Source organism: Rhinatrema bivittatum, chromosome 4 (assembly GCF_901001135.1).
Source record: "Rhinatrema bivittatum chromosome 4, aRhiBiv1.1, whole genome shotgun sequence".
In the NCBI taxonomy this organism is placed as follows: domain Eukaryota; kingdom Metazoa; phylum Chordata; class Amphibia; order Gymnophiona; family Rhinatrematidae; genus Rhinatrema; species Rhinatrema bivittatum.
In genome coordinates, this window is record NC_042618.1 from 174,347,710 (window position 1) to 174,366,985 (window position 19,276).

At 46.4% G+C, this 19,276-nt stretch overlaps 1 protein-coding gene and 1 long non-coding RNA gene across 4 annotated transcripts in view; one reads left to right on the forward strand and one right to left on the reverse strand.

The window, feature by feature from the left end:
• LOC115090328 overlaps nt 1–19,276 on the reverse strand; it is a 36,071-nt gene that overhangs the window by 14,818 nt on the left and 1,977 nt on the right. The window lies entirely within an intron of this gene.
• CDC42EP4 (CDC42 effector protein 4) overlaps nt 3,292–19,276 on the forward strand; it is a 32,571-nt gene continuing 16,586 nt past the window's right edge. The window contains exon 1 of one of the 3 annotated variants that reach the window (XM_029599254.1): nt 3,292–3,540. The gene's annotated coding sequence lies outside the window, so the exon portion shown is untranslated. Of the gene's footprint in view, nt 3,541–4,604; nt 4,912–7,479; nt 7,610–19,276 lie in introns of those variants that run through there. The other 2 variants (XM_029599253.1, XM_029599255.1) reach the window with 2 other exon arrangements.

Consider the following 19,276-nt stretch of genomic DNA (forward strand, 5'->3'; position numbering starts at 1 on the left):
GAACAGAATTGGGGGCCACTGCAAGGCCTGTGAGATTGCACTGGCATGCGGGTCCCATGCTGACTTTAATTACCAATGCCGCTGTCACTTGCAGACCACCATCTGACTCGGGACCAGCCATGAGGGAAGGCTGAGTGTGTATTGGCCAGTGGAGATTGCCACTGCTCTCTTCTCACCCACCACTAAACCTACCCAAGAGAAAAATGTTGTCGTCATCAGCCTGCCCTTTCTTACCAGCGGTTGTCATCCACCTTTGGTCCAAAGTCTTTAGGAAAATATTGCTGCTGACCCTGCCTTAGAGATGATTGGAGAAGGGATCAGATGCATGATGGTTTGAAGGTTGGACCAGCTGGAGAAGGATTGGCTGTGGAGGTCAATAGAGGGGGAATGACAGAAGATCAACTGGGAGATGTAAAAGTTGCTGGGGTTGTGAGAGAAGGGTTGGAGAGGTGAAAGAGAGAGGATGGGGGATGAGATTGAGGATGGAATGGGGGATGGGGTTTAAGGGAGGAGATGACAGAGGATCAGTTGATGATTATAAGAAGAACTTGGGGTCAGAGAGGATCAACTAGGGGGATGTGAAGAGGACTGGAGTGGGTGAGAGAGAGGGAATGAGCTGGGGAATATAAGAGGGGATCAACTAGAGGTTGTGAGAGGGGGGGGTCTGCTGGAAGGAAGGAGGTTCAGAGAAGAGGTCCTCTTGAAATGGAGGTTGAGAAATTTATTTATTTATACCTTTTTATCAGCAGCAGACTCACGATGTCGGACTGGCCCGGGTATTCGCCGCCCAGGCCGGCCCAGGACTACATCACGTGGTCTGCCGAGCACGGCTCTGTCACAGCCGTGCACGGCAGTCCACGTGACTGGAGCGATCGGCCCACCAGGGGACGCCCAATCCCCCGATAGGCCAATCCGCCCCTGATTTTTATATGTCACATCGGTTTACAGATAACGGAAAGGAAATTGTTTCTTACAATGGAACGTATTTCTTACAAGGCAACTTAATGAAACAAATTCTTGTGAATTTCTTTTAATGAAAAAGTAAATTCATACGTATTTCTTAAAATGCAACTTAATGAGACTTGAATTCTAACAAAGAAGCGTAATAAACATAACCAGCATGCGAGATGGATAACTTGGAAGCAGAATGATATGTGTAACAAGGTTCGAACGGGGAGAAGGTGCTGAAAGAAAGGAAGGTGGGGTGGGGGGGAATAGGATCATTGGGGGAAGGCTTGTCAGAAGAGCCAGGTTTTTAAGTGTTTTTTGAAGAGCTGTGTCGAGGGTTCAGATCTTAGTTGAGCTGGAAGGTTATTCCAGAGTGAGGGTCCAGCTATGGACAGGGTGCGTTCTCTTGTTGTGGATAGATGTGCTTCTTTCAGGGTGGGGATGTGAAGAAGACCAGTGTTGGAGGATCGGAGGTTTTGTTGCGGCGTGTGGTAGCATAGGGGCGTGCTTAACCAATTCAATTTGTCGTTGAGGAGTGACTTATGGATGAGGGATAGGACTTTATGTTGTGTTCAGAAGATGATGGGTAGTCAGTGGAGATTCTTGAGGATGGGAGTGATGTGGTCCGATTTCTTCCTGTTTGTGAGGGATCTGGCTGCTGCATTTTGTAGTAGCTGCAGTGGTCTGATAGTGGTGGCAGGGAGGCCGAGCAGCAGGGAGTTGCAGTAGTCAAGCTTTGAGAAGAGTAAGGTCTGGAGGACGGTTCTGTAGTCATGTGGGAAAAGGAGCGGTTTGAGGTATTTGAGGATCTGGAGTTTGAAGAATCCATCTTTGGTGATGGAGTTGATGTGCTTTTTGAGGTTATTTCTGTATCCAGGGTGACTCCGATGTTTCTGGCTGAAAGGGTTAGTTGTTGGTTCGGGAAGGTAGTTGTGCTTTGATGTTTGAGACTGTGGATGGGGTTGTTGGTGATATGTAGGATTTCAGTTTTTTGTGGTTGAGGGAGAGTGACAGCTGAGCGAGGAGTTGAGTTATATCCGACAGGTGGGTGTCCCAGGTAAATGATTGACTGGAGAGGGTGGAGCTGAAAAAGGGGACCAGCTCGAATGCAGAGAGGTTGAGCCTGGAGTAATTGTTGGGAACCACACACTCCTGCTAATTTGTTTTGGTGGTCCTTTGGGAGTCATCAGGGTCAGCATTAGATGGGGTAAGCAGTGGGCTTGGGTGCCAGAAGTGGGTGGGGCAGCAGAGTAGCCGGTAAGGGCAGCAGTTTTGAAAGGATGGACCAGATGAGAAGTGGTGCAAGTGAGGCACGGAGCTTGAGTGCATTTTCCATTTTTGGGTATGTATTTCTTTGAGAAGCTGGGGTCAATGTTATGTGTGATTTTAGAGAGAGAGAGATTATGTGATGATATCACCACCTAGTGTGGCTGGACATCCTTCTATGGCACTGGGGTCATGTGAATTTTCAAGTGCTAAAATGGGGTCACATTGGCTAAACGTTTGGGAAGCCCTGTTTCTCCTCTACCAAGGAAAGCAGGACAAAAAGAGATACTGGGTTTTTATTTGCAAAGGTCTTTTCCTTTCCGGATCACACTACAGTGCACACACCCAGGGTCAGCAGACGACCTTTTTATTCGGGGGTGGGTGTGAGCAAATAAACCAACCTCCGTTCCTTCCTCCCCAAGTACCATAGCTGTTGATACAATACGGGGCAAAAGGTTGATAAGGCCATGGCCCTAGTGGTCCACCCTATTCTGCAGTCTATGTGCATACCTGATCGGCATGCAGCAGACAAAAAAAAACAAAACAGGCACAGGCTCTGAATTATATTCCCTGATTTTTCTGAAGAGTTTCAAAAGGAACTCAGGTACAATTTCATCTGCAGTCAATCAACCGATCCAGCCTGAACATCAGTTAAAAACCATCAAGACCTTGCTGCTTTGAAATTGCTCAGCTCGATCCGTTTACTAGTGGCACAGACATCGGAAGATGGATCATCATACACACACACACGCAGTATCTTTTGAGAGAGTTGCACGTTGGTGCTCGGCAGGGGCTCCAGTTCTGGATGGCATACTCCTTCCCCCTACCCCTGTCCATGCAGGAAGGGTAATTTCTGTGTTTGCGACTCATTTTGAAAAGTTGGCTCCTGTGGAGCTCGGTGGCTTCTGCAGGCGACCCAGCCTCGGCACACCTACCTGGCTCCAACCTGCTCTGCGCTCACAGGAGTCAAAGTCAAAGGCGTTTGAATTTTGAATGGAGGCGACTGCGAAAGTCCCCATGACCTCTCCGAATCCTATTGGCTACCAAGAGGGGGTGACGTCATTGCCGGGCTGGCTGAGTCGCAGAAATGAACAATAGAGGAGCAGCCGGACCGCGCCGGTGGGAAATAAAATATGAGGAAGAGGAACTCGGAGCCAGCCTAGGACAGACCTGCATCCAGAGGTGAGACGATCCAAACTGGAGCGATCGCGGGAGGAAGAGACCCGCAACCAGAGGTGTGGTCGGGAGAGGGACAGACCCGCATCCAGAGGTGCAGCCGGAAGAGGAGAGATCGGGGGAAGGAGAGAACCGGGCCTCAACCAAAAGGTGAGATACAGAGATGATGTACTTGGGAAAGGGGCACGAGAGAGAGAGAGAGAGGGGGGTGAGACCGCGGTGAGCAGCAGACCCGCATCCTGAAGTGAGATCGGGAAGGGTCAGGCGAATATCCAGAGGTGAAAGCGGAGTAGGGATTTTCAAATACCTTCAATTAAGAATTATAGAATGAGAGTTTGAAAATGGGGATCTGAGAGCTGGACCACAATTATATGGGCTGGCGTAGCCTAGTGGTTCCTAGTGGACGAAGATCCAGGGAAACCAAGATTCAAATCCCACTGCTTCCATTGATGCTCCCCGTGGCCTTCTGCAAGTCACTTCTCTCTCCCCTGCCTCAGATATAGATTTAGATTATAAACCCTCTAGGGTAGGGATTTACCAACTGTACCTGAATTTTTTTTATCGGCCTTAAATTGAGATTTGGAAAAATAAATAATTAAATCTACAGTCCATGTTGGAATATATCATTCTTATATGGTGGTAAGTGGTTATACAGACCTTCATGTACTGGTGGTAAGTACTTGTTTAAACTGGGTTTGTTTTCAGTTCAAATCAATGAGGCCTAGATGCCAAGTACATATCATTTGGGCAACATGTACTACCTATCTTATTCTATTTTGTATCTATAGGGTACATCAGTCTGTGTTTATTTGATGTCCATTTATTGCTTCTGTGCCACAGAAATCCTCCCCCAACAGGGTACGTTTGACTTGTATTCAAAAAAGAACTTGTAGTGAGAGAAATAGCAATTCCAAAGCAATACAGCACATGCAAACTTTTTTTTAATTATTGCTTGCATCTGGCTGCAGAAAAGGGACAGCTAATTTTAATGCAAACATGATTTCTTCTTTTTCCTGAAAAAAAAAGTGTTATTTTATCGGCGCAATTCTTTGCGAGGAAGAAAGCTAGTCTGAGTGAATGATCTTTTGGCCAGATCTGATTTGAGAGTGCTCTCCCATTGTGCGCTGGTAAATGTCATTATGCAGCTCCGTATGGGATGGCTAGGGGCAGGAGGAGCAGCAGCGCAAGCAGGACGCTCTCTTTAAGGAAATGCAAATACTGGGGGGAGGAGGGCCGGCCGTCTCGTACTGCAGTCGGAGACTGCGCCAGCGCCCCCGAGCAGGCAGTCGATCCCCGGGAAGCAGCGGGCGCGAGCGATCGAATCGCTTCAGCCGGAGAGAATTAGCGGAGCGGGGGACGCCTGGCGCTCGCTCCTCCGTCCCACGGTACCACCGGGCAGCAGCTGACTCGCCTGGAGCGGAGCAGGGCGGACTGAACTTTGGAGTCACTTGCACCGGACCGGGGGGAGGGGCTGCGGGGAGCCTAGGACAGGACTGGAGAGAAAAAGCTGCTCCCTGGAAGGTGAGCACCCGCCGTTCTCCTTGCTCGGAGCCTCTGATGGATCTCAGATGGTTCTGGTTCTTGCTGGGGGGGAACCAACCCGAGCTTTCCTTTCCGTCTTTAAACTTTAGCCCTGGAGACGGAGTTGGAGAGCTGGCGGACTTGCTGGGGAGGGCTGAGGCTGCGAGTGGTGCTAGTTGTTTTCCTGGCCGCGATGGAGCTGGGAGGAGAAACTTGGCTCTACGGCCGGGCTCTGATTCTTCTCACCCCCTTTCCGTTCGGTTCCCTCGGGCTGGACTGGTTTTAGTTGGGGGGGGGGGGGGGGGGATGACATGGAAGGAACAGGAGGTGCGGTGAGAGGGGGGTGGGGAGATGCTGGGGACAGTAGGAGGGTCTCTTGGCTTTATCTTTTTCGGCACGGTTTCCTTTGTCAGGGCTCTCTCCCCACTCCTGTCCCCCCAAGGAGTTGGTCTGGGGGTGGGGGAGGGGGGGAGAGGAGAAGGCCGTACACTTCGCCTTTAGTCTCCGATCTGGGTCCTGGTGGCCCATGCGGATTTTGAAGGCGAGCTGGAGCTCCGGGCACACAAAAGAGCTGGGCCGATGGCCTGCAGCAGCGCTGGCAAAATATTATGCTGGGTGGGGTTATTTTTGTAAAGATATTTCTGTTGGCGGTTAAACCAAACCAGTGTGAGTCTTCTAATGTTTCTTTCTGGTCTGCATTTTAATTGCGAGAGATATTACTGTTTTTTTGAAAGCTCCTCCTAGCTAGTCACACAGCCGCTCTTATGAACAGTAAGTACAATAGGGTGCTGCTGTGCTGCTCCTCATCAGATCTCCGTGCAGGGCCGCGGCAGGGACAGGCGCAGAAAGTATGACAGTTATTGAAAGTGAAATATGTTTGGAGAAAAGTAAAGAAAAAAAAAAGACAGATATGCTGAAAAGAATAATCAATAAACTGTGCAGAAATCAAAGAAAAATAACCCAGGCAAGATGATATTGTGAGGCCTCTGGCTAATCCTCGCCCTTCTAACCTTGCAGGCTCCAACAGACACAGGCACTGACCACTGACCTGAACTTGCGTTTGGTCTGAAGCAGAGCCTCATTGTTTGTCTTTGATCAGATTTAGAACAGTACCTCCCCCTCCTCCCTCCCTCCTTGATAAAGGAGGCTGTTAGGGAGATGCTTGGCCTGGAGCCACGTTTGTTGTAGCCGGACCCTCCCAGAGCCCTCTCTCTATCCTTCCAGGCGGAGGACAATATGTCTGATTGCACCCCCCCCCTATGCACATCAGAACTGTTGTTAAATCACCTTGGCATGGAGTTAGGGAATCCCCCTCAGCTAGCCCACATCTAGGCTGCTTTGCTTCCAGAGATGCAAGATATGAGGCCAGGAAGAGTACATTACAGTGCTGATCTGGCTCCTTATTAACAGGGAAGAGTAGTGGGAGGAGTACTCCAGAATTAAAAGATAAGATTTGACTTGGGCCATCCTTCCTCATTCCCTGTAAAAAAAAAAAACCAAAAACAAAAAAAAAACCAAAACATGTACTGAACCCAGAGAGGCTGTCCACTGCACACTGACCCCCCTACAGCTATTCTTTTTCCTAATTGTGTCTGAGGATGCAGGTTCCAAAGCAGAGCCTGAGTTACTGAGTGAGTAGTGTACTGGGCAGATGGCAATTGTTATGGTACTTTTCATCACCAGTTAGAATCCCAGCCCACTTTACAATCATACCATTCTGATTTCTGTTTCAATTCAGAGAAGACATTTGTGCTTAAAGCTTTTTGAAAGACCCTCAGACTCAGCTGTTCCCATTGTTACGAATGTTACTGAACTGGAGTGCCCGATCCATCTCAAAATACCAAGCAGTCATTGAATAGATCAATACGAAAGAACAGATGTGAAAGGAGATTTTCAAACGGGAATGGGGCCATAATTTTTTTTTATTAGTAAAAGGCACGAGCCTATAAGAAATGCTGGATATTAAGGTGGAAAAAGAAAGGAGAACTAGGAAGAAGATGAGATAAGAAAGGAAAGAAACAGGCATGTCTGATACTGTAACGTAAGGAATCCGGTTGGTTCTGCTGTTGCATCATAATTTTAGCCCTTCCCTGCCTGGCCCTGGTAACGCAGTGTCCATAAGATGATTGCCTAGGGGTAATGTGTTTTCAGACATTTTCCTGTCTGCTCTGTAACTCCTGTGGAAATAATTAGCTGCTGAATGCATGTGTCCGTTAAAAAGAGTCTAGCTATGGCATAGTTAATGGTTTTCTAGGTAACGTCTATTCAGTAAAGGTTGGGGGCTGTAGGGTGCGTCTCTTCCCCCCACCCCCTCCAACACACACACACACACACACACACACACACACACACACACACACACACACACACGTGCATCCTGTCTTCCATCTGCTTTCCCTCCACAGTACTCTTATGGTGGTGCTCGCGTCCAGGCTGGGTAGAGAGTAAGGAGTAAGGGGAGGGGAGTTCCTTCACTAGGAGTGCATGGAAGAGATTTCAGAAATCTACTTTCCAGATAAGATTTTTCTACAGCTCCAGTGACAGTATATTTTTTTGCTCTTGGGGTCCCGTAGTCTCCCCCTCCCTCCAGAATGTTCGAAGCAGGATGGGACTGAGCTGACTCTGGAAATCCCTCGTCGGGGAGTCAGACCTTTCTTCCATGTGAACGGATACTCCCTGGGAAGAAGCGTACAGCAAGGTAACTAGATGGGGAAAAGCCCCCTCTGCACCCAAGGTGTGGAAAATCCCCAAACGGCATTCGAGCTCTCCATCCCCACCTCCAGGACCCCCTGCATGCCGAGTGCTTAAGTAGGGCAGCATAATTCTGCAGGCTCATGTCCAGATTCCTCTATTCCAGTCTCACAAACCATTGTAATAATAATGATGATTTAAAAAATACACGAAGACTTTCTTCTCCCTTTTCAATCCATTGTGCTGTTCAGGCCTCCGAGGTGCTTGCATGTTGCTACATTCTATACTTGTACGTTTTCATCTAGAGGCAGATTTCCTAGCTCTGCGAGCCCTGCCAAGCTTTACATACCTTCTTTCTTGCATTTTCCTCCTTTTTGTTTAGCTTGGTGCCAGCTGCTGAATATAGGGCCATCTGCCCCTGCTAAGGGCTCACTTGCTTCCCATTCATCTTTTTTTTAAAGTCTTGGGTTACAGGTAGGCCCTTTGCTGCTATTATAGGATCTTTAGTCTGGTGTTCGTTGAGACTGGCTGGCTTTACACTGTTTTCTCTCTTTAAGCTCTCTCCTTACCGTGCGGCAGGGAGCGGCACACACAGCTCTCTTATGGTGCCCTAATTTAGCCCCCCACTGGCTGTGTTAGAGGACCGCAAAGCTTGGCTCTCCTGCTTGCCTCCACCGGTACAAGGCGATCTTCCATAATAATAACCAACTGTGCTGTCAGCTCTTCCCGTGCAGGGGCTGCAGCAGGGCAGAGACACTGCAAGGAGCAGTTACAGAATCAAAAATTGCATCACATTCTGACTTTTGTTTTAGCAGCTATCATGTCACAAGCAGCTCTCAAAAAATGGAATGTGTTTCCCCTTTTATTTTGCTACAGGAAACCCCCCAATTGCTCAGTCCTTATCCTCCCCCGATACACTGGAAATTACCCAGCATTACTAAAACTCTGCAAATTCCGGAGGTCTTGACCTTCAGCAAAAAGGTTATTCAGTCAGTGGGGAAGAATAATTCCTGCACTTACAACTTTTGATTAGCCTTCCTGTAACAGGCAACAAAAGCCCTGTGAGAGGAGACTTAATTTAGATACGGGACACCCTAGAGGAGAAATACGATAGAGAGACATCCAGATATCTCCAAGGATTAAAATAATGCACAAGAAGCAAACTTATTTCAGTGGAAAGGAAGGAAGTTCTAAAACATGAGGTCACAGTTATGAGGCTCCAAAGAGGTAGAACTCGGGAGTAATGCTAGAAAATATTTCTTCCTGGATAGGGTGGTGGATGCATGGAATGTGGAGGCAAAAAAAACACAGAATTTAAGGTGGCCTGGGATAAGCCCAGAAAAAGCTCAGAGCACAGAACAGTCCTGCAGCCCCCGCAGTTGCTTCTTTACTCTCCGGGACTGGTCCTCCGGCGAAGGAATGCCATGACCCCAATCTGATAATGTTCCCTTGCTGTGAAGAAGTGAGGAGAAAGCCAGAAAGCAGCTGGGGTCTGCGGCACTGCCCCAGAAAGTAAAGGGATGGGCCTTTTCTGCTGTCAGATTGTTTGTGTGGCTTTACTCCTGCTGCTTGGCAGTGTTATAATGTGGAAGGACCATGAAGGCTGCTGCTGGCCCGGTCTTTTCATGCTTTCTGGTCTGTGCCAGGCTTGCATGGGAAAGCCCCCACCTTCCCATTTCTGCTGCCAGGTTTTTATGAGTCCCAGTGGTACCAATCCTATGGGGGCTTTGCCCCCCTCGGAAGCTTTTCATCTGGTCCCCAAGAAGTGTAAATCCCGACTTGCAGATGTGAAAAAAAAAAACCCAACAACCACCACAACAAGTGAACAGTAACTGTTTGTTCCAGAACAGCATCTCAAGTCTTTGCATTTAAAGTTCATGTTTTATCATAAGCTGACTAGGATAATCTGCTCTTCCCCGCATGTGTCAGAGGCAATGATCCTTGAGGATTTCATGTGTCGGCTACAATTATGCTGGAACTTCGGCCATGCAGTTTTTTAATGTAATTTATTTACTTTTTATACACATATCCAGAAGGTGCTTCAACCAATCAGAAAGCTCCCTGGGCCGCACCTAGTCTGCAAAATACAAGTACAGTTAGCTGTGGGTGCTGCTGAATGAATGGTGCAGTATGATGGGCTGCTGGAATTGCTCTGGCACATCATAATTGGGATATTACTGGAGAGATTGCTGGAAATAGCAGATTACTTGCTTCTTGGGCCTCACTTGTCTCTGTTTTTGCTCTGATATAATTTTTCAGTTTTATTTTTCTGTTTGAAAGATGTGCATTTTCTGTTACGGCCACACCCTTTGTACATATTAGTATGATGCCTGCATGGGGCTCTGATGAAGATCCACTCGTCATCTGTCTGTGCTGTATATGTGCAGGGACTGTCTAGGTCCCCACTAGTCAGATTGTTCCATAAGCTCTAGGCTAGGCTTGTAGGTAGGATATGTAGTTTGCAGACCATCCCTTGCAGGCACCTCCGTCCATGTGCATGTGTGGTATTTTGTTTTGGAGTAGCAGGTTATTTGCAGTGGTCCCCATTTTTTAGACCTTATTGCCTGATCCAGGGGAAGAGACATGTCCCTCTGCCAGTACCTCCCCCCTGCAAGTCTGGAAGGGAGTGTCTAGGTGAGAGCAGAAGAAAACCTTTTGAGTAAAGTTGGTTCTTGCGAGGAATGCGTTTTGCCATCAGCTCCTGCCCATTGGGTTTTGGGCAATCCTAGGAATTCTAGCACCAGGGGTCCAGAGCTCACATCCGAGAAATAGAGACAGAGAGATAAGGAGATCCAAGTCTCTACTAAGAGCCCACATTCTACCTCTTAAGGTCTGTTTTTTTGGTGGGTTTTTTTTTTTGCTAGTGCCTGTCATCTGAGGGACACTGACTCAGCCAACAGAACTGAGATAAGAAGTGCATCTTAGATTTGGTTAATTTTGTGAAAAAAAATCAACACAAGATTTTGTTTGCTAATTGGCCTACTGGTTACTGTAAATTTATTTTTGAAACACGCCACCTGAGTGTCCAGCATCTTCTTTAAGGTGCCATAAAGTAAGGGCATACAAATAGTACGTAAGAACATGCCATGCTGGGTCAGACCAAGGGTCCATCAAGCCCAGCATCCTGTTTCCAACAGTGGCCAATCCAGGCCATAAGAACCTGGAAAGTACCCAAAAACTAAGTCTATTCCACTGTTGCTAGTAATAGCAGTGGCTATTTTCTAAGTCAACTTAATTAATAGCAGGTAATGGTCTTCTCCTCCAAGAACTTATCCAATCCTTTTTTAAACACAGCTATACTAACTGCCCTAACCACATCCTCTGGCAACAAATTCCAGAGTTTAATTGTGCGTTGCGTGAAAAAGAACTTTCTCCGATTAGTTTTAAATGTGCCACATGCTAACTTCATGGAGTGCCCCCTAGTCTTTCTATTATCTGAAAGAGTAAATAACCGATTCACATCTACCCGTTCTACACCTCTCATGATTTTAAAGACCTCTATCATATCCCCCCTCAGCCATCTCTTCTCCAAGCTGAAAAGTCCTAACCTCTTCAGCCTTTCCTCATAGGGGAGCTGTTCCATTCCCTTTATCATTTTGATCACCCTTCTCTGTACCTTCTCCATCGCAATTATATCTTTTTTGAGATGCAGTGACCAGAATTGTACACAGTACATCTGGGGGAAGACTGTGTATTCATGATTTGTATGTATCAGTTTGATGCCTGCATGGGGCTCAATGAATATCTACTCTTCAGGGATATGTGCTATAATTATGCTTTCTGTGTAACAGTGTGATGCCTGCCTGAGGCTCTGAAGATCCACTTTTCAGGTATCCATGCTGTATTCCAGCTTTACATATATCGGTGTGATGTTTACATGAGGCTCTCACGAAGACCAGCTTTTTAGCTGACTTGGGTGTATCAGTTCGATGCCTGCATGGGGCTCAATGAACATCTACTCTTCGGGGATTTGTGCTATAATTATGTTTTCTGAGTATCAGTGTGATGCATGCCTGCCCGAGGCTCTGATGAGGGTCAGCCCAGCAGTGCCATGCTTTTACTTGGATTTGTGATGTAGATATTATTTAGATTTCCAAAATGTTGAACACTAATATATTCTCAGGAAGGAAATGGGGATCTTAACTTTTTACTGCCACGTTAGTCCTAGTACAGTTTAAGACAGGTCAGTGGGGGGAAGTACAAATCTTTCCGGTGACTGCTGGCGAGAGCCCCTTCTGCTGGTTGCAATTAAAGAAGAATGAAGGAGCCTGAGGCTAGTTGGCTGGGTATTCTGAGTGCTGAATCTGGAGCTAAACCCCATCCCTCTATTGCTGTATCTGCTAGGAGGTATTATAAGGGCAACCAACCTTTTTGTTAGGAAAGTAAATAATGCAAAGAGGGGAAACTGGGACTGCTGTGGTTTTCTAAAGAAAGGTAAGGGAAAAAAGGTTAGTGTTCATAAACTGTAAGAGACTGCAGAGAAAAGGAAGACAGGCAGTATCTGTAAAGGTTGAGAGAAGCCGGGAAAGTAGTCAGGAATCCAAAGATGCAAATGGAAGAAAAAACAGCAAATTGGATAAAATAGGAGATAAGATTTTTTTTTTTTCAGATATGATAGTGATAGGAGGAAGTGCAAAAGTGGCAAAATTGCTTAATAAATATTTCTGTTCGGTGTTCACTGCGAAAAGGGCCAAGAGCAGGACCACATAAAAACGGATACAAATAGGACTGGAAGTGAAGTAAATTTCAATCAATTTTCAGAAAAAAGTGAGTTTGTGAGGAGCTAATTAAATTTAAAGTAGAGAGAGCAGTGGGGCCTGATGGTATACATCTAAGGGTATTAAGGGAACTTGGAGGTTCTGGCCGCTCCATTGGCTAACGTTTCTGATGCTTCTTTAGAACTGAGAGAAGCTGTGGAGGACTGGAGAAAGGCGGATATGATTCCTGTTCATAATAGTGGAAGTAAGGAGGAGGCCAGTTAGTCTGACCTCTGTGGTGAGCAAATTAATGGAATCATTGCAAAAACAGAGGATAGTGCAGATTCTGGAATCTAGTGAATTACAAGATCCAAGGCAGCATGGCTTTACCAGAGGAAGATCTTGTCAGACAAATCTGATCAATTTCTTTGATTGGGTAACCAGAGGTTGGATCAAGGGAGAGCGCTAGATATAGTATACTTGGATTTCCGTAAGGCCTTTGACATTGTTCCTCATAGGCGACTTATAAATAAACTGAGCACCTTTGCTATAGGCTCTAAGTGACTGACTAGGTTCAGTGGCGTACCTAAAATATTTGGCACCTGGGGTGTATACTTCCTTTGGCACCCCCCCCATATAATTGTAAAATTTCCTAAACATTGATAAAATATTTCAGAACAGCAGACACATCAAATAACACCCAGTAATTAAAACTAATAAGGATTTTAAAAAATCCCCCGCTTTCCATATCTGTCACCCTGAGATTGTGATAGACTAGAAGCATTTGTATACACACACACACAAAATATGCTCCCTCTATCTCAGACACACATATACGCTTGGTGAGAGACAGAGTATGTATGTGTGAGTGACACACACATATGTTTCCTGTCTCTCTTGCACACATGCAAAAACTGACCTGGAAACTGCAACAAGCCAGACTCTGTATGCAGTGCAACAATGAAAAAACAGAATTATAACATTCCTCATAAAACATCAAATAATAAAATCAAGAAATATAAAATATCAATCATAATAGTAAAACCATACTAATAAGAAATACATATTTTAAAACAGTTAAATAAAATATCCAATAATAAACATGCATAAAATTTTTAAAAATGTTCCCGTACTCCATAAAATATTTCAAAACAAACAAACTCCAAATAATTAAAACAAATAAGGATAAATAAATCCCCTCCTCTTCATACTTAGGAAGTTTTTATTCCAAATGTCTTAAGATTGTTGGGGATGGGAGGTATGCATAGACTCTTTCTTTTCATTCTTGTTTACATACAGTCTCTTTCACATGCTCACTGTCACACACATACTCAAACTCTCTCACGCACTCACTGACATTCTCAAACTCACTGAGTCATACACACTCTATAGGCCAATCCATCCTCTAGCTGCTGCGTGTCAACAGCACGCACTTTGCCATGCAGTCAGACAGTGAAGACGTGTTGCAAACCAAATCACTGGCCATACCCCACCAACCCTTCTTGGTCTGTCGCAGTTGTGGGAGTCAGTGGCAAGAAAGCAGACAAAACATGCTTTTTTTTTCCTGTCTGTGCTGCGCCACCAGGCCATATTTATGAAATCCTCTCAATGGCATCCCCTCGCCGGTTATCACCCAGGGCGGACCCCTTAGTACGCCACTGGCTGGATTAGAAACTGGTTGATTGGGAGGTAATAAAGGATAGTGATAAATGAAGTTCACCCTGAGAAGAGGGTTACTAGCAGTCCTTGGATCAGTTCTTTTCAACATTTTTGTGAGCGACATTATTAGGATTATTGGAAAAGATGTGGCTTTTTACCGATATCAAAATCTGCAACAGGGTAGACAGTTAAGAAGACATGAGAAAGGATCTAGCTAAGCTCTAAGAATAGTCTAGGTTTGGGCTGCTAAGATTTATTGCTAAAAAATGCATTTAGGAAGCAAAAACCCGAGGAAGAAGTACGGTATAGGTGGTGAATTCTTTTAAGCACAAAAGATGAGTGGGTTTTGGGATGATTGTATCTGATAATCTTAAGGTGGCCAAACAGTTGGATAAGGTGATGACAAATACCAGAAAGATGTTTGGGTGCATAGAGAGAGGAATGGTCAGCAGATAAGAGGTGATATTGCTCTATATAGGTCTCTGATGAGACCTCATTTGGAACACTGTGTACAGTGGAGACCGCACCTTCAAAAGGATATAAATAGGATGGAGTCAGTCCAGAGGTTGGCTACTAAAATGGTCAGTGGTTTTCATTCTAAAGCATATTGGGATATGCAAAGATCTAAACATGTTTACACTGGAGGAGAAATGGGATAGAGACATTTAAATATCTTCAAGGTTTCCATGCACAGGAGGCAGGTCTTTTTAAATGGAAAGGAGGGTCTAAAATGAGGGGGTTATGGGATAAGGGTGAAAGGGGGTAGACTCTGGAGTAATCTAAGGGAATATTTCTTTACAGAGAAGGTAGTGGGTGAATGGAACAGCCTCCCAGTGGAAGTGGTGGAGAAAAGGAGAATATCTGAATTCAAGAAAGCCTGGGACAAACACAGGGGATCTCTGAGCCAAAAGTAGGGATTGTAAAGCTGAATGTCTGTGTGGCTGGGCAGACTCGATAGGCTATATGGTCTTTTCCTGTCCTCCTATTTCTAGGTTTTGTGCATTTTTAGATCTTCGTAGCATATTTTATTATTTAAGATTTCTCTCTTTCATGTTTTCACTCATTGATTACTGCAGAAAGAAATAAACCCACACCATTCAAGTTGTGTTGCCTCCCTGAGCTGATTTCAGACTGACTTTATTAAGTCATAAATGGTCGAGGTTGGCTGTGCCTCTCCATTAAAATCCGGAAGAGCATTTCCCTTTGCTGCACTGATTAATTCTCTCCTGCAGGCATGCTGATCATGTCTGCTTCGTTTCATCATGTGCTGCAGTCTATTCAAGTTCCCCACGTTCCCTAATGCATCTCTCATTGTCCATTGAAAGAGATGGTGAGAGAGAGAGAGGAAAAGTAGTATTAAGGTGATTTCTGGTAATCACTGTTCATGAGTTTGTAAGGTGGAGTTCCCTGACCGCAGTCAACATCATTAATTTTGGCTGTAACATTACACACAAAGCTAATATTTCACTTTTCAACCTCCCCTGATCATACACTAGGCAAAGGCTTTTGGGTGTGTTGAGGTTCCCAGTACCAGCTAGCATGCAATTTACCTTGGGGTTAGAAGGCAAAGAAGTTGTGTAATAAGGAGAGAGGTCGCTGAGAACTGTAATTACACACACTTAACCTTGTATACTGATTGCCCTGTTCGTCTGCGTGAGTGCCTTGGCCCGGAAGAACAGGGACTGACAGTTCAACCCACCCCACCCCACCCCCCTGCACATGCACACCTCTTCCACGTGTGTGGCTGCCGTGACCTGCTGCCCCGGTTTGTGGCCTCCGTACAGAGTCCGTTCCTCCTGCAGACGTGGAGTCCTGCCTGTAGGCTTCTTGCCCTGTACACGTGATTTCCCCCCCCCCCCCCCCCACTCCCCCTTCTGAGTAGATTTAGTGCTGGTGAAAGGTTTGAGTGCTGTCGATCAGGAATCCGATGGCCTAAGCTTGTACCCAGGAATCTGACTGCCAAAAAGGTGCTGACGAGGCCCTGGAGCATGCGAATCAGACACTCCCTGGGGTCTAGTTATGGCTGGGTCACCAAGGACGGACTGCTCTCATCTCCTGTCTGCAGAAACCCAGGAATTCTGAATCAGAGTGTAAGAATGGCTCTGCCTGTTACCTAGAAGGAAGAGGGGAGGGTTAAAGAGATGATTAAAACTAAAATACAGTGGGCCATATTCTCCTTGCTCAGGTTTCACAATACTTGGCTCTTTATAAACAGATGTGAATTGACAGATCTGCTTGCTGTAAAGACAGTTTGTTGCTGGCTCAGTGGAGGGATCTGAGTTTGATTCCTGTTCCGGGTCTTCCTTCTGCTCCTTGGTCGGTCAGGGTTGCAAGTGACCAGATCTGGGCCCAGAAGAAGCCCCGGTGTATGGCCCCTGGCTGAGGACGGTCTCCGCAATGAGCGGACTAACCTAAGCTGGGAGGGGATCTAAAATCCCCAGATACTTTTGAATAACTGCCCACGGCGCCAGATCCCAGATCTGGTTCTGATTGAGCTGAAAACCCAAAGAAGCAAGAGGAAACTGTTTTTGGTTTGGTTTTTTGTTTTTTTTGGGGGGGGGGGGAGGGTGTGACCAAGTGTTCTTCCAACAAAGGTTTGCTATAAAAGGGGAACAAGAGGGCATATGATTATCTTAAATACAAAGGGAGGGTTGAGAATGATTTCTGCTTCCCAAATTTTCTTTTTGGTTTGATATTCAGCAACCAATGTCCTGTGTAAGGGAATCTCCTATAACTGTAGCACGCAGGTATCCCTCCCCCTGCTAATTCACAGAGAACCACAGCTCTGAGGAATAAAGGACATTTAGACTTTGGTCTTCCTGGGACTGGGCACTTGCTGCTAAGGATGGGCATGAAAAAACTGTTCTTTTGTTTTCATTTACAATTTTTTTTTTGTTTCTACATTTTAATGTACACTACAAACTTTTTTCCCTGTCATTTCGGATTAGAAATGCCAGCAGTGCCAGCACATCCCTACTCGGTGCAGGTGGGCTGAAAGGTGAACCTGGTTCAGGGCCCTGCAGTAAGGGCCGAGTGCTGCCCAGACTATGAAACTGGCTTTTCCTTCCTTGTGCCAAGTGCCTGCTCTTACTTGCCAGGCTGTTAACTTCTTGCGGTGAGTCAGAGTGGTGGGAGGCTGCAGCCTGGCCACAAACTGCAGTCACCACCCCAGGAAGGGTCAAGAGACAGACAGAGGAGACAGATAGCGCCCCCCCCCCCCCCCAAAAAAAAACAAAACAAAACTTTGCATTCTTCCTGCAGGTCAGGGTTTCTGTGCACGGCTTAAGGCTGAGACGTTCTTAAGGATAATGTGGAAAGACCGGTGAGTGCATAATGGACAATTAGCCTGGTAAAAGGCAGAACAAGGCCTCAAAGCCTGCCAGGCCGAGCCGGTGCGGGCTAGACAACATCTAGAAGTAATTGAGAACAGATTGCACTGGCTCATGTGGGAAGACTGCGAAAATCTCAGTGGCACAGAACAGTCCCGCAGCCCGGCTGTTGCTTCTTTACTGTCAGGGACTGGTCTTCCAGGAAAGGAACGAGATGACACCCCCCCCCCCCCCCTATTTCTGCTGATATTTCATTGTTGGAGCCTGTCAGAGCCTGCGATTAGCTGCTGAGCCTACCCCCTCCCATTCATTTTGGTCTTATATAGTGTACGAGTGGCAGCCGTGGTTCATGCTGAACGGTTTTGAGAATGCACTGGTTTTTGATGGAATATAAAATTTCCCTTTTCACCTCTTGCTAGGGCTACCTTTAGGAAGTTGCAAAAAGGTGTAACTGCCCCGGAGCACCGCAGGGGCTGCACCACAGAGGCCTAAAGGCCCAGTCCTTATCAGTGTGGGCTGGTGGCAGGAGGAGGGAGTTGGGTTGGGCATGCGGACACTACCTCTTCCCCACGCTAGCTTTCCTCTCCCAGTGCAGGGAGACCACAGATTGTGAGTACAGGGCCTGTGCAAAGCTTCCTGTGTCATTGCTGCTCCAGCCTACAAGTAGCCATTACCTTCTGCATGTACAGATGCTCCTCGCTGCTGACCTATGGGCACCTTGGTGTCGGGTTTGCGTAACATCATGCGGGCGGTAGCTGCGTGTGCGGGTTGGGAGGAGGAGGCGGCAGGGCAGTGATTATTGGGAATGGAGATACATGTAAAGGGACGCTTCAGACAGGTCATTTAGCAGCATCTAACCGCACAGTCGTACCTGGCTCTGAATTACAGTGTGCTGCTACAGATCTGGGAGGCATCCATGGGCATGGGGGAAACCTGAGAACCTTTTTGCTGTGTAAGTGCTGACAGTAGTGGTGTCCCCCCCTCAGTAAGAACATAAGTAGTGCCATGCTGGGTCAGACCAAGGTCCAGCATCCCATCTCCGACAGTTGCCAGTCCAGTCTACAGGTACCTGGCTGATCCCCAATAGTTGATCTGTTTCTTATATTTCACTCCCAGGGATAAGTGCTGGCTTTTCCCTAATCTGCCTGGCTAATAACTACTGATGGACTTCTCCTTCAGGATCTTGTCCAATCCTCTTTTGAACCCCAGTATGTTAGCTGCCTTGACCACATCCTCCAGTAACAGATTCCAAAGCCTGATTTTATGCACTGAATGAAAAATACTCCTTACGATTTGTTTTAAATCTACCGGTTGCCAGTTTCATGGAGAGTCCCCTAGTCCTAGTCCCACCTCACTCATATCCCCTCTCAGACGTCTCTTCTCCAAGCTAAAGAGCATCCAACATCTTTAGCCTTTCTCCATAAGGGAGCTTTTCTATCCCCTTTATCATTTTAATTGCCCTTCTCTACTTTTTCAGTAATCCATTCTGCAGTGAGAATGGTGGAAGATAAATGGCCCAACCCCTTTCCATTCAGTAACGGGCCGATACAGTACAGTGTGCTCTGACGGAGCGCACTATTAACCCGCCATTGGATGCGCGTTTTCCCTTACCCCTTATTCAGTAAGGGGCGGAAAACACGCGTCCAACCCGCCGAACCTAATAGCACCCTAAACATGCAAATGCATGTTGAGGGCCCTATTAGGTATTCCCGCGCAATTCAGTAAGTAAAATGTGCAGCCAAGCCGCACATTTTACTTTAAGAAATTAGCGCTGACCCAAAGGTAGGCACTAATTTCTGCCGGCACCAGGAAAGTGCACAGAAAAGCAGTAAAAACTGCTTTTCTGTGCACCCTCTGACTTAATATCATGGCGATATTAAGTCGGAGGTCCCGAAGGGTAAAAAAAAAAATAAAATTTTTAAATGGGCCGGCGGCTGTTGGGTCGAAAACTGGACTCAATTTTGCCAGCGTCCGGTTTTTGAGCCTGTG